Genomic DNA, 14,880 nt, shown 5'->3' with positions numbered 1-14,880 from the left:
CTCACATAGTTTAGCTTGCAAGTGAGAAAACAGCTCCTCTACTCAAGTTTAAACTGAAGTGACAAACATGCTGAGTGTAATTCATCATCTTTTTGAAAGTAAAAGTTAATAAATGATTCAATGCTTCTCAGTGCTTCCTCATAACTCTATAAACTCACTGAGATGTCTTTCAGGAGCACACAAAACACATGAAACATAGTTTTAGTCTTCGAGTTACAAAGCCTGATTTTAAACCATCATATATTTTCTTTTGAGTGACAATTATCAGCTTGGATATGTTTTTTTATTTTTTTTCAAAATCAGGATTGGCAGCAGTGATTACTGAAGCTTTGTTTTAAACAGATATTTACCATTTACAGCCCAGTTTGATCTTAAGTGGGCTGAACCAGTATGACTGTTGCGTAATAACCTGCATGGAAATTAAGCCCATGCTACCACATAATCAGTAACATTCATTGTACACTAACCATATAAGGTACCCAGCACACACACTTAAAAGTTAAGAACAAGTGTCCCATCTTCCCATGTGCTTTGGAGTTTGTACATGCTTTGTCTCTAGGGGCCACTGTAGAATTGACGGAGAAGGTCGTATAAGTTCATGCACTGCACTGCCCCTCGAGTGAAAATACCAGGTAATGAAAAACTGCCTAGTGTCTGTGTACATATCTGTGTGTGACACAAGGAAACTTTGTAGACAAGTTGTCTGTATTCTTAAATACTTACAGAGACCAGTTGCTGGATTTTTGCAAGACGACTGTTGTACTATTCATGTCTGATTCTAGCTGCTCGACTGTCCTGGGTCTTCTTCTTTTTGTTTGTTTGTTTCATGGTGCTCTAGATGTTGAAAGGTCTGGACTGCAAACTGCAGGAAGGTGAGTTCAGCATCCAGATGCTATGTTGACCTAAACTGACAGTATTGACGGTGTCTTACCAGATGTGTAAACTGTCAACTCCATAGATAGCTAATACAGATTTAAAGGTTTTATTGATATAATTCCCACAAGAGGAGTATACTGGATTTGGTGGAACACCTGTAAAGGAGCACATAAGGCCTCCCACCTCCCCCACCTGGGTCTCTGATCACAGAACCGTCGTGCTGAGACTTGTAAACACACCCAGAGTGAGAGCAGTGTTGGGTAAGTTACTTTAAAATAGTAACTTAGTTACATTACTAGTTACTTCTCTCAAAAGTAACTCAGTTACTTCAAGTTACTCGTTACTTTCAAAGTAACTAGTTACTAGGGAAAGTAACTTTGGTTTTACTCAGAATTCTCTTGTTAATGTGTTGCTTCCATAACTTTGCCAGTCTTCTAGCTTGCTTACTTGCCACAAGTGCACTGTGCCACCTACCAATAGAAAGGAAAAGATAATGTGCATATTTCCACGAGAGAAATCCCACGCCTGGACCGTCATTGACTGCTGCCATGATTCTAGCCTACGTCACAGCGTCATGTGCGCCTTTTACATCCAACACAAAAACTGCAGTCGTGGTGCTTTCGATTGTACTCAGAACTCGGAAATTCTGCCTTCTGAATAGGAAGATGTAGGTAACACCAGACTGCAGATGAGCTGCATACAGGGCTGGACTGGGACAGAAAATCGTCCCGGGCATTTTGACTAGAGACTGGCCCGCCATTATAGGAAAAATCATAAAGCCTTTGAATGAAAATAAACACTGTTGTGACAGTGATGTTCACTGTTTTGATGGTATATATGCATCAATCTATCAATCGTTTGTTGTAAGATTCAGATAATTATTTTTTAAAAGCAGACATTTTAAATGAGAATAAGAAAGAAAAGTATTTCTTTGTGGCCCCCTTTCCCTGTTAATGCCCTACCTGGCCCCCCTGGCAACACTTTGCTAGACCGCCCCTGCACAGTTACCAGCTGTCAGCTACCTAAAAAAGGATCCTGGGTTATTTGTCTCTCAGAAACAGTTCATAACTTCCCTTCAACTCATTCATGTCACCTAAAAGGTAAACCTGTTTCTCCATCACCTGTTCAGCTCTGATGATCTCAGTAAGGACATCTCCTGGTTTCATCTTCATGTTTCCCTCTCACCAGATAACCAAACCGACATCATGACCAGCAGGTTTACAGCTGTGGCTCCAGCAAACATCAGCTGATACTAGAAATTAATATTAAATAAATTCTAACAACAGCTGATCAAGCTTAAACGTGCTGCTGTTGTTTAGCGCGACATCCGCTGGTTTCCTCTTTCTGCGCAAAGTGAGCGATAAACAAACAAGAGAGAAAAGCCGATCAGCTGATCATTGATCAGTTTCATGATTGAAGTAGAAACGGGAGAGGGAGGGGGAGAATGAGAGAAGAGGCAGCTGTGCAGCAAAGACACAGAATAACTCCAGCTTTGTGCCTTTTTCATTGTAGCTGAATTACGGGACAAACTGTTCCTTTTCACCTCAATAAGAAACGCGTAATATTTTCTCTGAATACCAGACGGGACGGTTGGCAACTCTAATAACTTATGAACAAAATAAAGTTCAACATCATTAACTTCATAGCACCACCCAGCTGTATAGAAACTCCGTCATGCTAGCTAGCACGCAGTACGGAAAAAGTCAGAATAACGAAAATAAACTCCACCTAAACTTGGTTCATATCTGACCCAGAGAGACTGCAGGTCATAACTTCTTACCTGAAGTTCAGTTCCTGACACTTCGGACCGCGGCCGCTTCGGGTCTCTCCTCTTGCGTCCCTTTTCCTTCATCCACCTGCTGGCCTCCACCACTTGCTAATGTTATGAATCTGTGGAAGCTCCGCGATAGCCACCACACGAAGTAACGAGTAACGACCCTATCTAAATCCCAGTAACGACTAACCGTTCCTGATTTTGGCATAATAACTAGTTACCGTGCTCGTTACCACAATAATAACGTAGTTACTGTAACGCGTTACTTAATAACGCGTTAGTCCCAACACTGAGTGAGAGTCACCAGACTAACACAGAAGCAGATACATGTGTGGCCAGAGGGGGGCGCCTATGCTCTGAAGGACTGCTTCAGCACTACAAACTGGGACATCTTCAAACAATCAGCCACCTACAATAACCACAGACACTGAGAAATACACTGAGGCTGTCACAGGATATATCGCAAAAAGCACTGATGATCTCAGGAGGAAATATTAGTCCAGTGTCCATGAGAAAAACTTTAGCTGAGTGACAAATTAGGGTGGAGGTCCATCGATGGCTGGGACCTTCGATGGAGCAGTGTGCAGTCCACCAGCATCAATCAAATCCCCCAAATATTCCACAGATGGAACTAAAAACTCACATTTTTCTTTACAGACTCTCAACCATCCTGCTCTCTGCTTTTTCTGCCTTTTTGTCCTCCCCTCTCAGACTTTGTGGCGTCACCCAGGTTAAACGTTACAGTGAATAAAAGGCATAAACTGATCCGTATCATGTTATAGCAATATTCAAAGTACAAAAGTCCAACCCTTTAAAGCATAATAAAGGAAGGTCACATGAAGTCTGATCATCTCTGTGCTTTTTTAAATTAGATCAGCTGTTATAATGGCAACAAGAAAACAACAAAGCATTATATGTAGCTTTGAACACAGAGGGAAGTTAATAAAACTGCTGTGTCTGAGCTCAGTCAAGATGAACCCAGCATCTCTTCAGCAGCTGCTCTGTAAGTTCAATCTTTCACTTCCAAATGCAGTTAACTGTTTTTATAGTATATCAGCTGAGTTATACAAGGGTGGTGACATATGTTGTGAGACAGAGTACTGTGCAAAAGTCTTGAGCCACAGTTTTAAGCATTAAGCTATTTAACACTGACTTATGAATCACAGATGAACCAGTGTTGTTTGTACATAAAACCGAGAAATCAGGAAAGAACATATTTTAAAGTGTGTATTTTTAATTTGTATCTTGAGGAATTAAGGCTTAAAATTATAAACATTATTGCAGGTGTGGCCTGTTTGATTGACAGGCAGATGTTGACACAGGGGGCTGTACCTTCTGTCTGCTGCCGTTCACCTCAGATATCCCAGAAGTGGAAAATGAACCTATTTTATTTGTCTGTTACTGACAATGATTAGCAGCTGTCTGTGTCTCTGTGACACATTCATGATCTGATAATGTAAAAAAACAAAAACAGACAAACAGCTAGAAAAAGCCCACAGCAGGAGCTAAAAGTCCCCTAAAGGGGAGACGTGGTAGCAGAAGGAGCTTTGCTGTAATGTGAACCAGCTGAAAACTCAGATTGACTGATATCATTTCTCTTTAGGTCTGAACTTACTGCTGTGCTGCACAACAAACCAAGGTCAGTGACCTCATCGTGATCATCCAAAACATCTCAAAGAGTCTTAAATAGACATTTTCTGCATCTTATTTTTAATGCTGTCTGCCACGTATAAACTTTCAATAAAGCTTGTCTCTAAAAACTGAGGCATTAAATCCAAAACCACCTTTTTTGGTGTTTTTAATAACATTAATTATAACTGTGCATCTGAGAGCACTGAACCTGGACCAGCCAGGATCTGACTGCATACTTGACTACTGTCTTTACTATCAGCATTAGTACCTAATTATTAAATGTAAAGTGAGGAATACTGAAGACATGTGATGCAATTCTGCAATATATGTTTTATTTTGGGTGGCTATGTTACTGTTGTTGAAACAGTAAAAGATTATGAAACTCAGTTGGTCATTCTCTTTTGAAAATTGATTCACATCATATCCTTTTCCTGGCAGCTCGTCTGACTGTGAGTCCCAGCAGCTCTCAGTTTTTAAGGAAGACGACAGCTCTGCTGGATGGACTCTGAGAGAAACACAAGCAACAACAGAGGACTCAGTGTGGAGATGGGTGTTGGAAAACCAGCTGGTTCTTCCTGTAACATCAGTACATGACCCATTGACAGTGGAGTTTACTGGTGTGAGTCCAGAGAGGGTCCCATCAGTAACATGGTTAACCTGACAGTCACTGGTAAGCTGAGTGTGTGGAGTTAGTGTTGATGAAGCTGTGTGTAAATGGATGAAATGCTGTAGTTTGTCTCTGTGTTGAGGTGGATCAGTGATCCTGCAGAGTCCTGTCCTCCCTGTGATGGAGGGAGATGACGTCACTCTGCTCTGTAAAACAAAGACCACTCCCTCCAACCTCCCAGCTGCTTTCTATAAAGATGGCTCCCTCATCAGGAAGCAGCCTACAGGTCACATGACCATCCAGCATGTTTCCAGGTCTGATGAAGGCCTCTACAAGTGTGACATCAGCGGTCATGGAGAGTCTCCATCCAGCTGGATCACTGTCACAGGTGAGGAGCTTCACTCTGATTTCACCTCTTATTTCATCCACATATTCACCTGAACAGGTGGGATTCTCTCTGCAGAAAACATACAACCACACCTCCACCACCACCTCAGCTCCCCTCATCCACTGACTGTCAGCTCCTCTCCCTCCAGTTGATTCAGTGGTACTCCACCTGGTGGTGTTCTGCCCATACTTCATCTCCACTCTCCTGATGGTGTCTTTATATCGACGCAGAGCCAAAGGTAACACTCTGAATCATTCTCTAATCAATCAATATGCTGATCGTCTTTTTATCTGAACTTTTCCTGTGTTAGTAGCTGTTATAATTTTCTAACATTTACAGGAAACTACATGCATGTCTGTGGTAAAGATCCCACCCAACCAGGCTGAGCAGGGATTGGATAATGACAATGAAGATGTCACTTAGACAGGGGTGGGCAATCTCAGTCCACGAGGGCCGGTGTCCCTGCAGGTTTTAGATCTCACCTTGGGTCAACACACCTGAATCACATGATTAGTTCGTTACCAGGCCTCTGGAGAACTTCAGGACATGTTGAGGAGCTAATTTAGCCATTTAAATCAGCTGTGTTGGTTCCAGGACACATCTAAAACCTGCAGGGACACCGGCCCTCGTGGACTGAGATTGCCCACCCCTGCTATAGAGCATCACTTCTGAAGCAGAGCTCATCAGCTTCATATTGATAAAACCTTATTCCTGCTGTGAGGAGGCTATACACCATGTGCTGTTTATGCATCACTGTAGTTCTGTACAATAGGTAATATTACAAGGCAGTTAGTTTATTCTAAACCAAACCTGTAGTTGTTTTCAGATCATATTGGAAAAGACAACACATTTTCTGAGCAACTATCGTAACCTTTGACTACAGATTTATTTATTTCTCATTTTAGGAATAATAGGAATAATGAGCTTCAGATTAAAAGATTTTAAAGGGAGACTGTTAGCAGGGCCACATAAAGACTCGTTTTTAAACTTGAATGCTGTGCCATGTGCATGAAATATAACATGTGCAATATAAAACTGATTTCATTAAAGAACCACTTAAAGAAAATGTTCTTTATTGGTGGATACAGGTTGGTAGAGAGAATTTGTAGAACAGTGTTGAAGCTACAAAGTATTAAAAGATGCATTACAATGACACCAGAATTTACTATCCAATCAAATTTGTGTCTAGTTTATACTTTACTGCTACTCTTACACTGAATGGATGCTTTAAATCCCGGAAAAAAAAAATGTTGTTCCCTGATCAAACACGAAATACATCTCTGTTTGGATAATGGCCCAAAATATGTATTTTTTAAAGGTCATTCATCATAACAATGAAATACATGTATCATCCATCATTAATCAAGACAACTGGTTTAATGATGAGAAAACTTGAAAGAATTTTACACTATTTTTTCAGATAGACAAACGAATGTATTTGAAGATTAGACTCTGATGACTCATCATGGCAGAAAGGGATCCCAGTGGTGATAGGATTTAGGTCAAGAGCCCCATAAGTCTAAGGAGGTGGTGCCGGTGGTGTTGAAGATGAAGACTGAGGCTTGGATGGAGGTCTGGCTGATATCTCAGTGAGGCGGAGATGGGGAGGAGGTGGGTTGCACAAATCAGAATCTTACAGTATGAATGATGGAGAGCAGAAATTTAAACTACGAAAAGTGGAGGCTGATTAGTCCAAAGAAAGCAGGCAAGAAGATGATTGTACTAGAGCAGAGGTCTCCAACCTTTTTTGCGCCACGGACCGGTTTATGCCCGACAATATTTTCATGGACCGGCCTTTAAGGTGTCGCGGATAAATACAACAAAATAAAACCAGTACCGGTACCGAAAAAAAGAAAATAAAAACGATAACAAAATAACGCTGAAAACCGATAAAAACCCTGAAAACCATACATTTCACACCTGAGCCTCAACTCTCGCGGCCCGGTACCAAACGACTCACGGACCGGTACCGGTCCGAGGCCCGGGGACCGCTGTACTAGAGTAATGGTGACAGTATTGTGTGTGTTTCATGATCAACAACAGCTGGTGTGATTATGCGAACGTGCACCCGGTCAAATCCTTCTGCTCACCGGACCTGGAGTACCTGATGATTAAGTGCCGGCCATTCTGGCTACCGAGGGAATTTACAGCAGTGATTATTACGGCTGTTTACATTCCCCCACAAGCCGACACTGACCGAGCACTCAGGGAACTGTACAGCGCGATCAGCAGCGAGGAAACCGCACACCCAGAGGCGCGTTTATCACAGCCGGAGACTTTAATAAGGGAAACCTGAAGAAAGTCTCACCCAAACTCCACCAACACATCCATTTTAACACTCGTGGAGATCGGCTACTCGACCACTGCTACACCTCTTTCCGGGATGCGTACAAAGCCCTCCCCCGCGCCCCATTCGGCCAATCAGATCACCGCTCCATCCTGCTCCTGCCCGCCTACAGGCAGAAGCTGAAACAGGAAGCTCCAACCCGGAGGGCGGTGCACTGTTGGACGGACCAATCGGAGTCTGCGCTGCGGGACTGTTTTGATCACGCGGACTGGGAAATGTTTCACGTGGCTGCTAGGGACATTGATGAATACACAGACTCAGTCTGCGTGGAAGATGTCGTCCCATCCAGAACAGTTAAATCCTTCCCAAATCAAAAACCCTGGATTAACAGAGATGTTCGCGCGGCACTGGCGGCACGGAGCACCGCCTTTGCCTCCGCGAACACATCGGACTATCAAAGCAGCCAAACGTGAGTACAGGGACAGGGTGGAGCAACAGTTTGACAACCCTCGGAGTATGTGGCAGGGACTAAACACGATCACAGACTTTAGAGGGAAACCCAGCACACCGCAGACCACGGCCTCTCTGTGTGAGGATCTAAACGTATTCTACGCTAGATTCGACACAGCGAACACCATGAGACCGGACAGTGTGCGCACCGCGGATGACGTCAGTGCGCACACTGTGTCTGAGGAGGATGTGCGGAAGTGCTTCAGGAAGGTGAACGCAGCGCAAAGCTACTGGTCCGGACGGGATTCCCGGCCGCGTCCTCAAGTCATGCGCGGCTCAGCTGGCTGGAGTGTTCACGCACATCTTCAACCTTTCCCTCTCTCTGTCTGTAGTCTGAGTTCTGGCTCCGTTCCTCTTCACCATCTACACTGCAGACTTCTCCCACAATTCCACCCAGTGCTTCCTGCAGAAGTTCTCTGATGACTCTGCAATAGTCGGCCTCATCACTGATGGGGACGACAGGGAGTACAGAGGACTGACCCAAGACTTTGTGGACTGGTGCCAGCTGAACTACCTCCAGATCAACGCCAGTAAAACCAAGGAGCTGGTGGTAGACTTCCGCAGGCACAAGCATTCTCCACTGCAACCACTGAACATCCAAGGTATGGACATTGAGGCTGTGGACAGCTACAGGTACCTTGGTGTTCATCTGAACAACTAGACTGGACTGGACTCATAACTCAGACGCCCTCTACAGGAAAGGGCAGAGCAGGCTGTACCTGCTGCGGAGACTCAGGTCGTTTGGAGTGGAGGGCCCACTCCTGAAGACCTTCTATGACTCTGTGGTGGCTTCTGCTATCTTTTATGGTGTGGTCTGCTGGGGCGGCAGCATCTCTGCTGGGGACAGGAAGAGACTGAACAGGGTGATCCGAAGGGCCAGCTCTGTTCTAGGATGCCCTCTGGACCCAGTGGAGGTGGTGAGTGACAGGAGAACGGCGGCTAAGCTGTCATCCCTGATGGACAACATCTCCCACCCCATGCAGCAGACTGTGACAGCACTGAGCAGCTCCTTCAGTGGGAGACTGCGGCACCCACGGTGTGGGACGGAGAGATTTCGCAGGTCTTTCCTCCCCACTGCTGTCAGACTCCATACAACAAAACTTTAACTGATCAAGCACACACATCCATACATATGCAATAATACTAAGTGCAATAATCCTTTCTGTCATCGTTGTATTTTTACTCAGTTGTATATAGCATTTGTATTTGTATTCTATTTTTATCTTATTGTATATTTATTTTATTTTATTCTACTGTATATAGTATTTTATTCTATTCTGTACAGTTGTGTACTGTATTTATTCTTATTGTATCCTAATTTTTGCCTCATAACTTTTGCACTGTCCACTTCCTGCTGTGACAAAACAAATTTCCCACGTGTGGGACTAATAAAGGTTATCTTATCTTATCTTATCTTATCTTAGTCCCAGCCTGCTTCAAATGCAATGACCTAGATCCCCTACCTCACCTTCAAACTCGTCCCTGTACCCAAATCCTCCACCATCTCCTCATTGAACGACTGGCGACCTGTAGCCCTGACCCCCATCGTGAGCAAATGCTTCGAGAAGCTGGTCAGGGACTTCATCCGCTCTGCACTACCCGACTCACTGGACCCTCTACAGTTCGCATACCGCCACAACAGGTCCACTGATGATGCCATAGCCCTGACACTACACACTGCCCTGTCACACCTGGAGAAGAGAGACACGTATGTGAGAATGCTGTTTGTAGATTACAGCTCAGCATTCAATACCATCGTTCCCTCGAAGCTGGACAGGAAACTGCAGGATCTAGGACTGAGCAGCTCCCTCTGCAGCTGGATCCTTAGCTTCCTGTCTGACAGACGCCAAGTGGTCAGACTGGGCAGCATCACCTCATCCCCCATCACACTGAACACTGGTGCTCCACAGGGGTGTGTACTGAGCCCTCTCCTGTACTCACTCTACACCTACGACTGCACAGCCACTAACAACTCCAACATCATTGTGAAGTTTGCGGACGACACTACAGTGGTGGGTCTTATCACCAACGGTGATGAGACGGCTTACAGGGAGGAGGTCAGCGCCCTGACCCACTGGTGTCAAGACAACCATCTCACCCTCAACGTCGCAAAGACAAAGGAGTTGATAGTGGACTTCCGGAGGTGCAGAGAAGTACACACCCCCATCACCATCAACGGCGCTGCTGTGGAGAGAGTGAGCAGCTTCCGGTTCCTTGGAGTACATCTGGCTGAGGATCTTACGTGGTCAGTACACACAAACAAAACAGTGAAGAAGGCGCAGCAGCGCCTCTTCTTTCTCAGGAGACTGAAAAGATTCGGCATGAGCCCCCGCATCCTCAGGACCTTCTATCACTGTGCCATTGAGAGCATCCTCACTGGATGCATCACCACCTGGTATGGCAACAGCACCGCCTACAACTGCAAAGCTCTCCAGCGAGTAGTGCGGTGCTCTGAACGGATAATTGGAGGTGAGCTTCCCTCCCTCCAACACATCTACAGGAAGCGCTGCCTGAGGAAAGCGGGGAGGATCATCAAGGACTCCAGTCACCCCAGCCATAAACTGTTCAGACTGCTTCCATCAGGAAGGAGGTTCTGCAGCATCCGGTCCCGTACCAGCAGACTGAGAGACAGCTTCTTCCACTCAGGCCATCAGACTGCTGAACACGTCATAGACACCTCAGCTTCACTACTGGAACTTAACATTATGCACTACCACTGTACAGTAATGCCACTGTTTTGCACATGTCTCACTCTGTATATTTTTATATATTTTATTTATTGTTTACTCTATTTAATTTGTAAAATATGTGTACCACACACACACACACACACACACACACACACACACACACACACACAGAAAAATATTTAGTATACACATCCAGAAATGCATATACTATTATATATTGTACATATATTTATTAGTTTCAGATGTAGCCATTCTTGTATTTTGCTTGTTTACATTATTGTATTTTGCACAACTCTGTTGCTTGTGAAGCTCGCACACAAGAATTTCACTCACATGTGCTGTACCAATGTACCTGCACATGTGATGTGACAATAAAAGTGATTTGATTTGATTTGATTTGATATTGAGATTGACGGCTACCACGTGGTAGTGATGTAGAAAATGGAAAGGCAACCAAAACAAACAGGCAGATGAGTGATTACAAATGTCTGTTATTGAACTCAAACATTAGCTTCATAACAATCAGAATGAAAATGCTAAAATATAGACAGAACTTCAGAACTTGAGCAGTGTTTTTCCTCCACTCTGTGTTTCTGCACATCTCACAATGCTAAGATGTCCTAATGAAATTCATTAAAAACATAACATACGTTTTTAAACCAAGAAAGGAAGGAGTTACATCATCATATTTATGCTTTAAGGGGACAGAATATAAATTCTCAACAATTCTCTAAACCACCACAAGATGTCGCTCCAACACAAGGAATGAAATCATTCCTGCTCAGGCAGGTCAGCAGTCACATGTACTACACATCTAATTAACTTCTGCGCACCAGAAACATGGTTTCACAACTCCTCCATTTTACACAGTTACACAATATAATATTCGAAAACACATCAGACATTTAAGGAAACAAACAAACCCTGAACAAGATTAACAAATATCAAATTATGAGCCAATTTTAGTGGTAATTACTAATTAGCAAGTTAACTAAAGTGTCAAAACAGAGATTCACTTAGTTCACAACAGCGCTCTGCTTTGGAGTCAGACAGTCTGTATGACTGAGCAAGGGCTGCTGGGTAATGAAGTCCCAATAACATAATCTGGACTTTTTATGCAACAAATCTGAGTGAGGCTTTTGTCTCGAATTCCAACTTCAAACCAAACCAAATGCATAGAGAAAGTAGAAACAGTGTATCGTCAGTGTAGGATGGAGATCAACCAGGATGGCTGTGAAACATCTGCTGACATCTTGTTGAATTTAATGGTGTAAATCCACAAACAGCAGCAGGTCATGTGATCACATCATGTACATTAAAAAAACATAGTGAAGCTCACATTAGAAATTATCACGAGTTGTGATTTGTTTCCCTGCTGAATCACTAAAGAGATTTTAGGGTTCCCATCTGCTGAATCCCAATTTAAACCTTGACTGTTCTAATTTTACTGTTTAGGTTTGGAGGTGAAGTCACCCTCTGCCCTCTGTAAGCAACAGGAAATACTTATTTTCTTTTACTGCATGTCTCCTACATAACAAACTAGCCCCATTTTTTAAAATTATAGTTCAAATTGTAACAGTATTTGTATTCTGTCGTAGTAATATTATTATATTAATATGCAGTAGTTCAGTTCTCTTTAGTCAAGTTTTAGTTATTCTAATATTTTGCATATATATTGGATTCAAAAGTTTAGAAAAAAGATACAACCACACACATTTTGAGGGCAGATCTCATCACCCATGTTTGGTTGACAAATCTGGCTTAACTGAAAGTGAAAATATTTTTATGATTTGTAAGGTCAAATAATGGTTTCAGTGGGTTTTTTTTTATTTTCTAAAGTCAAGTGTTTGTTTTTAAAGATAAAAGAAGACAAAAGTGTAAATGAAGATGATAATAGGCTAAATTTGTGATTGTGTGCCTCTAAAAATCTGGTTAGTCTGTGAAAAAAAGCATTGGAAAAATAATAAAGTTGTTTTCTACTACAAATGTTGCTGAAGCTTCGACCTCTTCTGAGCGATAACTCAGATATTTCTAGGCAGCTTTTGAGGTTGAAATATTTTTATTCATTAATTCTTTTATGTCACGTGTCCCCAAGAAGCATTTAAGACAGAAAAAATTAACAGATCAATATCATAAAACACTCACATTTAAAATAAAATTTACTATTAGATGGCAAATATTTAAAGCCTTAGTGGATAATAATCAGAAGTGTGTATTTGCTCTTAGGTTGAGGTCTGGTGAGAGGTATGGGGTTGATGTAGTACCTGTACTGGCCACCAGGCGGCACAGACATCAAAGTGGACACAGCCTGTTTACAGAAGTCACAGGTGAGCAGGTAAGAGGAAGGACAGCTAGAAGGAAGTGAGTTTTTCCACTGTCTCAGCTGTTGGTCACGTCATGTTTTCTACTCTCTGTTTTTACAAACATGACTTTTGCCCCAAGACTTTTGTAGATGTTTTAAATCTAAATGAAAGTGTTTAAATTTGAAGCACAAGAACCAGTTAGACTCAAATATACCTGAGAAATATTAAATGTTTGTCTTATATTAATGAAATCACAAAGCTGCAGGTTTGTGCCTCCTGATGAAATATATTTCTAGAGAAAATCAAACAGTAAATCAAACACTTCAAATATTAACCACCTTTGCTGAGTGTAATTCATCATCTTTTTGAAAGTAAAAGTTAATAAATGATTCAATGCTTCTCAGTGCTTCCTCATAACTCTATAAACTCACTGAGATGTCTTTCAGGAGCACACAAAACACATGAAACATAGTTTTAGTCTTCGAGTTACAAAGCCTGATTTTAAACCATCATATATTTTCTTTTGAGTGACAATTATCAGCTTGGATATGTTTTTGTTATTTTTTTTTCAAAATCAGGATTTGCAGCAGTGATTACTGAAGCTTTGTTTTAAACAGATATTTACCATTTACAGCCCAGTTTGATCTTAAGTGGGCTGAACCAGTATGACTGTTGTGTAATAACCTGCATGGAAATTAAGCCCATGCTACCACGTAATCAGTAACATTCATTGTACACTAACCATTGACTAAGGTACCCAGCACACACACTTAAAAGTTAAGAACAAGTGTCCCATCTTTCCATGTGCTTTGGAGTTTGTACATGCTTTGTCTCTAGGGGCCACTGTAGAATTGACGGAGAAGGCGTATAAGTTCATGCACTGCACTGCCCCCTCGAGTGAAAATACCAGGTAATGAAAAACTGCCTAGTGTCTGTGTACATATCTGTGTGTGACACAAGGAAACTTTGTAGACAAGTTGTCTGTATTCTTAAATACTTACAGAGACCAGTTGCTGGATTTTTGCAAGACGACTGTTGTACTATTCATGTCTGATTCTAGCTGCTCGACTGTCCTGGGTCTTCTTCTTTTTGTTTGTTTGTTTCATGGTGCTCTAGATGTTGAAAGGTCTGGACTGCAAACTGCAGGGAGGTGAGTTCAGCATCCAGATGCTATGTTGACCTAAACTGACAGTATTGACGGTGTCTTACCAGATGTGTAAAGTGTCAACTCCATAGATACTAATACAGATTTAAAGGTTTTATTTATATAATTCCCACAAGAGGAGATAACCTACTGGATTTGTTGGACACCACCTGTAAAGGAGCACATAAGGCCTCCCACCTCCCCCACCTGGGTCTCTGATCACAGAACCGTCGTGCTGAGACTTGTAAACACACCCAGAGTGAGAGTCACCAGACTAACACAGAAGCAGATACATGTGTGGCCAGAGGGGGGCGCCTATGCACTGAAGGACTGCTTCAGCACTACAAACTGGGACATCTTCAAACAATCAGCCACCTACAATAACCACAGACACTGAGAAATACACTGAGGCTGTCACAGGATACATCGCAAAAAGCACTGATGATCTCAGGAGGAAATATTAGTCCAGTGTCCACGAGAAAAACTTTAGCTGAGTGACAAATTAGGGTGGAGGTCCATCGATGGCTGGGACCTTCGATGGAGCAGTGTGCAGTCCACCAGCATCAATCAAATCCCCCAAATATTCCACAGATGGAACTAAAAACTCACATTTTTCTTTACAGACTCTCAACCATCCTGCTCTCTGCTTTTTCTGCCTTTTTGTCCTCC

At 42.7% G+C, this 14,880-nt stretch overlaps 1 long non-coding RNA gene across 1 annotated transcript in view; it reads right to left on the bottom strand.

The window, feature by feature from the left end:
• Positions 1 to 12,421: 12,421 nt before the first annotated feature.
• The window catches only part of LOC121812924, a 9,793-nt gene continuing 7,334 nt past the window's right edge, over positions 12,422 to 14,880 (bottom strand). The window contains exon 3 of the long non-coding RNA XR_006053417.1: positions 12,422 to 13,388. This is a non-coding gene — a long non-coding RNA (uncharacterized LOC121812924). The remainder of the gene's footprint in view (positions 13,389 to 14,880) is intronic.

This window comes from Haplochromis burtoni, unplaced genomic scaffold (assembly GCF_018398535.1).
Source record: "Haplochromis burtoni strain Fernald_Lab_line unplaced genomic scaffold, NCSU_Asbu1 Contig_939, whole genome shotgun sequence".
NCBI classification, from domain to species: Eukaryota; Metazoa; Chordata; class Actinopteri; order Cichliformes; family Cichlidae; genus Haplochromis; species Haplochromis burtoni.
The sequence above is the reverse complement of the archived record's forward strand: the minus strand, read 5'-3'. Positions and strand labels throughout refer to the sequence as shown.